This window comes from Pteropus alecto, unplaced genomic scaffold (genome assembly GCF_000325575.1).
Source record: "Pteropus alecto unplaced genomic scaffold, ASM32557v1 scaffold91, whole genome shotgun sequence".
NCBI lineage: Eukaryota > Metazoa > Chordata > Mammalia > Chiroptera > Pteropodidae > Pteropus > Pteropus alecto.
The window spans coordinates 464,724-471,077 of NW_006431910.1; the positions used below are offsets into that span (position 1 = coordinate 464,724).

The following is a 6,354-nucleotide window of genomic DNA, read 5'->3' on the forward strand; positions in this document are numbered from 1 at the left end:
CATTGCCCCATTTTTTATTAATCAAAGACATGTATAATTGCCCATCGGAGCCTGTGATCAGCATGAGATAGCCAGCTGAATCAGCTGCATTGCTGTCTTTCTGGCCCAGGGCATGTGAGCTGCTGGCTTCTTTGGCCTGTGTAGCCATTTCTTCCTCAAAAGCTGAATGGGGGTGGGGGGTGGGTAGGGAGCTTCTTACATAGTCAGTGTAGTTGGCAGACCACCATGCCCAGCCTTCCCGGACACCCTGCCCCCAGGGTCTAAGGGATTGAAGCTATTTCAAGACCGCCCTTCTTTTTAATGAAGAAGAAGTAAGAGGTGAAGACAGTATAAGGCCAGAACCAGGGAGTATTTTTTAGATCTCTACCAAAACACAAAGACTAAAGAAACTGACCACCCAGCCACAGACTGCATGGCGTAGCGGCAGGTCCCTGTCCTATGCCCGGGGTACTTACTAGTTGCATAGCCCCCAAGCAAGCTCTTTGCCTGCCCTGCCTGTGAGATGAGGGACTGTAGAACCTTTACACAGTAATTCTCACAAAGGAAATGTGAGGCGATTTATGAAGTCCTGCAGGTATGGTAGGCAGACTGCGGGTGGTACTGGGCTTTCCCGTTTCCAGGTATGCAGACTGAGCCAGAGACGCAGCTTGGAGAGGGGACTTCAAAAGAACTTGCCCAAGGTCACTCTCTGAAGTGGCGGTGTCTTCCCAACTCCCGAACCCGTGCACTGACACTGCCCGACTTAACATCGGATGCTGTTAGAGAAAACAAATCTTTTCTTTAAAAATTAACCGATGGAAAAAAAAAAAATCCGTAAGAAAATCTAGTAGCTCAGGACAAACAAGACTTAAGATGCAAGATTTTCTATTTTACTGCAAGACACAAAGACACTGAAATTAATTCAAGCCCTATCTTCTGCTCTGGCTTATATTTGGTCTCCTGAGGACCTGGGGGATCAGTGAGTGTGGAAGTAGCAAAGGAGGAACAGAAAAAGTCAAAGCAAAGAAAGAGAGATTTTAGAATATGAATCTGCAGGCACTGTCAGGCCCAGCTCTGGGGCTGTCTGTGCATCCAGGACTGGAGCTCGGGACGTGGGACAGGTCATCGGGACTCTGTCTACCTTACTGTTACTTCTCTCTTGGCTCTCAGTGCCCCCATCCCATACCCACATCAATGACTGCAGGAGGCATATTACTGCCTCTAGTAACGTGAAAGTCTTATGGAAACTGTTGGGACAGAATGTTAATTAGTCTCTGAACCATTCCCATTTTATTTGGCTCTGGTTCCAGCAGCCAGCGGAGGCAGGAGCTATGCAGATCACTCTCCTGCTTCACTGATGAGGATTAATGTGTAACATCAGAGAAAGGAGCGATTAAATGCGGTCTGACGGCGCACTCGTCTTCGTTCCTCCTCTCTTTTTACTTCCTTTCTTCCTCTTCCCTTCGCATCTCTTTTTAAGCTATTGATTTGCTTAACCAATATTCGTGGTGCACGAAGGAGGCTTTGTGCCGGAGGCTGGGATTCAGAGAGAGGAGATTCAGTGCCTTCTTTGAAGGAGCTCATTTTCTAGCTGGGGAGAGAGACAGAGAAACTCACGATTTCTGGAGTGAGGGAATGGATTCAGAGGCATGGAGCCTGGACAAGAGCAAGGATGTTCTTTCAGGAACCAGCTGGAGCAGACACGGCAAGGGGAATGGCAACACTTGAAACCGGAGTGGCCGTCTAAGTGAAGGTGTTTGGACTTCAGCCTGTATCAATCAATCAATCACATTGTATTGATTCCACCCCCTTGATATCTCTCCTATCCATCCTTGGCCACTGCCCTGTTCAGACACTCATCATATCTCACCCAGACATTGACATGTTTTCGAACCCTCACCGTTCTGCTGTAAGAGCTGATTTCCATGGTTCCCATTTGATAAAAGATTTTGGTTTCTGATATGCCAAGCGAACAAACACATGAAACATAACCTTATTGTCCTTGCAAAATCTGGGCTCATGCAAATCAAAATGTCTGGTTTTTTTTTCAGCTATGTTCTTTAATGAGGTTTCAAGAGCTTGTTTTAAAAGATGAAAGGTAAATGCAAACATTTCTCTTTCATTTCAACTGGGAAGAAAAATACCAATCATCTTGAGGCAATGCCAAAAAAAAAAAAAAAAAAGGCACAGATATTGGGCCAATTACCCATATTATGGATCCCTCTGAGCTTCAGTCTCCTCATCTATAAAATTGGAAGCGGGTTGTTGTATGGATTAAAGATAATGTAAGAGAATCATCCAGTTAGTACACTGGCTAATTAATAAAGAGCAGCTATTGTTGTTAACAGGAAGTATTTAATTTTTGAAAAACAAAGGAAATCATGAAGTCACATTTGAGCAGGATTACAAAGTGCTCCTAACCTAAGGATGAAATAAATGGGGGTGGGGGGGATATCGCCCTGTGATGGGTGAACTCAGTCATCTATATCAGAAGCCCCAGCCCAGAGAACTGGTCTCTGGGTAGCACCCAAACACACATCAGTGTAACCGGGGCGACCTTCCCACCTGACTAGACTTGTCCAAAACAGGGACCTGTTTGTCTGGACTGCGAGCTGTGGGAAGGAGGTCTCTTCATGAACCGGAGAGGGCAAGACAGGAAGCGGAGGGAATCAGACAGCTGAGCCCTTCAGTGTGTCCCTTGATGTGCTTGGAGCAGTTCTGACAAGACCTGGGAGCCTCTATACAGCCCTGAAGGAAGAGGCGGCCTCTCTGCTCTGGGAAGACCTTTCTCTAACTAAGGGTGAATCTGTAAGGTACTGGGGAGAGAAGGCTGCTCCAGCCAGTCAAGTTAACCAGCTCAGCCCTGGTGGATGCCGGAGTCAGCAGATGTCACACCAGATTGGCCTCCCTATCACGTGCAGGAGAGCAGGACTCCTGGACCAGCCACACGGAGCTTCCAAGCCAGTCCCTCTGATAGAAATGGGAGCCACAGGCCCTGTGAGCCTGTGAGCCTGCCCATTGCTGCCCATTGCCCTCCACCCAGCTTCAAGTCCTTGTTCATCAAGCAACCGTTTATTGGTAACTTGACTTCTTGCATAGACTTTGCTAGAACCCTGGGTGCACTGACAACTTCTGAATCTCCAAAGCTAAGGACCAGGCTGGGGAAAGCTGGCAACACCGTGGCATGCCCCTGCCCCGGAGAGGAATAATAACCACTATCAATAGGACCTAATATTCACGGGACCCTGACCACCTGTCAGGCACCATTCTAAGTGCTTTGTGCTCATTCTCCCGCTGACTCTCATGGCAGTCTTGTGTGGATAGGTGTCGTTATTAGAGTCCATTATCTGGGCCAGCTGATACCCAGAGAGATTCAGCAACATCCCCCAGGATCACAGAGGTGCTAAGTGGCAAGACTGGGAAATCAGCCCTACTGTTTTTAACCAGTATCCCACTCAGCTCCTCCAAGCACAGGACAGAGCTCTGGAATTGGGTTAATACAGGGGGCAATTATCAGCCACAGAAAAGAGGGTGGGTACCCCTTTCAGAGGTGTCATTGATTAAGACAAGAGAGGAGCATTGCCTCTCATTCAACCACGGTCTGTGTCTCCCAGCCCGACTTTGCTGACCACCTGCACCCAACCACGTGCACTCTCATGAAAAGAGGAAATGAATCCAAGAGAAGGATCCCTGAGTGAAAACAATGGAGATTTTTTTAGATGCCCAGCAACCGCAAGAGACAAAGAACAGGAAATAGCGGGGGGGCCCATGGAACTCTCCACTTTTGTGATGGGGTAAGGCAAAGGGACCTGGGGCAAAACCGAAGCAGTTTCCATCGTGCAGAAGGAGGGGGTGCTGTCAGGGGACAACCTGGGGGAGAGGATGAGACTGGGGAGCAGAGGGCATCTCCCCTTGCCAGGAGAGCACAGATGACTGGAACCCCAGCTGTCTGCTAGCATGCCTGCCTGTTTCTCTCTTCCCTTCCTCCCCGCACTGGGCAGAAGAATCAAGTTCATGGTGAAACTAGAGAAGGCCCTACCAGGATCTGGAGAAAGGACAGTGGACACAGAAGCAGACCTGGGTCTGGAACACCCTAGCTGGACGATCTTGAGCATCTTTTCTTTTGGGACTAGCCGTGACGCTGGGCCTCCACACAGAGATTTGATGGTGAGCAGGGATCTATTATGGGGTGTAGCTCCCTCCCCCACACGGAAGAAGGCAGAAAAGGCCTAGATGGTAAGTCCGCCTTGGGAGTTTCTGCTTGGAAGCTGAAATGGCCTGACAGTGACTCAGAAACCACGGAAGTTCTCGAGGCTGATGGGTTCTTATAGATTGTGCAGGCAGCTCTGCTCGTGGGATGCAAAACCACAGGACGGGCTGTGACCACTCTCAAGGAAAGAGCCATAGACTGCCATGAGCTTTCTGCCCGGCGAGTCTTAACGCAAACACAGACTCAGCTTTCACTCCCTTTGAGGCAAAATTGTCTCTGGGGATCCAGCGGGCCTCGGATCTGTCGCCTTCTCCTGGAAGTTTCCTCAATGAAAACCATTACTTTGGGTATTAATAACAGCAGCAGTAATGACAACTATTTACTTATAACCCGTGTGGCAAGTACTGTGCTAAGAGTCATACATGTTATAGAGCATCATGTCATCCTTACAGCCACCCCACGAGGTGGCTGCTCTCGCTATGCCCGCTTTAAAGACGAGGAATGTGAGGCCTAGAGAGAGAAAGCAAGGTGGCCAAGTCACACGGCTGGCAAGTGGGAAGAGACAGACTTCCAACCCAGGTAGGCAGACTCCAGAGCCTGTGTTTTAGCCACACGTTTATGCTATAGTGTCCCTCTTCTTGCGCCAATGGCATCCTCCTCCAGGAAGCCTTCCTTGATGCTCCCTCCCCCAAACACACAGAAGTCCTCTTTGGTCTCAAAGCATACTTTTTTAATATTATTCTCTAGACACCTCTCTGATACTACCCCGATGGTATTTCCTCCCCAGTTTCCCCGTGAGAGCTGAGTTATAATTAGGTGTGAGGGAACTGATCTACGCTAAACAAACTCACAAGAGACTGATTGATAAACCCGAAATGCAATTTATTAATTCGCACTGAGAAATGAAACCACCCAGCAGACAGGAATCCTGAGGTTGACTGGTCAGCACAATCTCTTTCAGGAAGGATAGACTTTTGGGAAAGGAAATCAATACCAGAAGGTTCACTGGTCAGTAGAAAGTCAGAGTGAAGAGAGTTGATGGCGATATACTTAGGCGAAGCCTGACACTCCCCACTAAGGCCTCCTACCTGCCCACGAGCCAAAATGTCCACGTCAGGGAGCCATAGAGGTGTTGTCTTCTCTGGATAATGCTGGATTCTACTGGATCCTACCTTTCTGGCTGCATGAGTTATGATGGTGGCCTGATTTGTTTGTTTGTTTGTTTGTTTGTTTAGATTAATTTCTGCATATTTGATAGACCCGAAAGGCAATTTCCCATGGGGACCCAGTGAAGAAGGAAGATCAATGTGTACTCGCTGGGCTGCCCTGTGCAGCTCGTCCACTCCCATTTCATCTCCATGCCGCCTTGCAGTGGAGGGATGGCAGACGGTGGACACCAAGGGAGCCAGACTGCCTGGGTTTGACTCCCAGTAAGTCAGTTTCCCCACCTCTAAATTAGAGGTAATAATGGCACTCACCTCATCATGGGTCGAGAGAATCCAGTGAAGCGCTTAGAACAGTGTCTGGCATCTGGTAAGCACTCAATACTTGTTAGTGATGATTAATAATTCATTCTATAGATGAAATAACTGAAGCCCGGAGAGATGAAAAGTCAACGAAGATCATACAGCCAGTAAGTGGTGAGGATAAAATTCTGAATCAAACTGTCTCCTGCAAGTTCAAGTGCCAAGGTCCTTCCTCAAACCAGGTTCTCATCCTTTATCTTTCCTAAAAGTCCCAAGGAGAGCTTGTTTAAAAATGTAGATGCCCACCCAGCAGATGGGTGAAATTTGAAAGGAGGACGATAACTAGGTCTGGCAAGGATGCAGAACAGCTGGAGGAAGTAAGTAGGACTAGCCGCTTTGGAAATGTGTTTGACAGCTTTGAATTGAGTTAAACAAACACCTACACCTACGGTATCGGCCAGGTTCAACCAAGGAAGCAGAGCCACTGCTGTTTGGCATGGGGATCGGGCCTTCACGTGGGAGCTGGTTAAGCAGTCTTGCAAGTCTTGGTTAAGCTGTTGCTGTCTCTTCATCTCATGTTGGAGCTTGAATTCCACAGGTCAGGCAGGTGAGAATTGAAGGTGGATGATACGTGAGGGACGGCAAGAACAGTCTGAACCCCATAAGCCTAACTGGAACCCCACGAGGACAAACCGAATC

General features: G+C 48.3%; 1 long non-coding RNA gene across 1 annotated transcript; it reads left to right on the forward strand.

Annotated features, from left to right (window-relative positions):
- The first annotated feature begins 5,436 nt into the window (after window positions 1–5,436).
- LOC112472009 lies at window positions 5,437–5,858 on the forward strand. Its single transcript, XR_003043492.1, has 2 exons — window positions 5,437–5,650; window positions 5,770–5,858. It is a non-coding gene; the product is annotated as an uncharacterized LOC112472009 (long non-coding RNA).
- The last annotated feature ends 496 nt before the right edge of the window (window positions 5,859–6,354 follow it).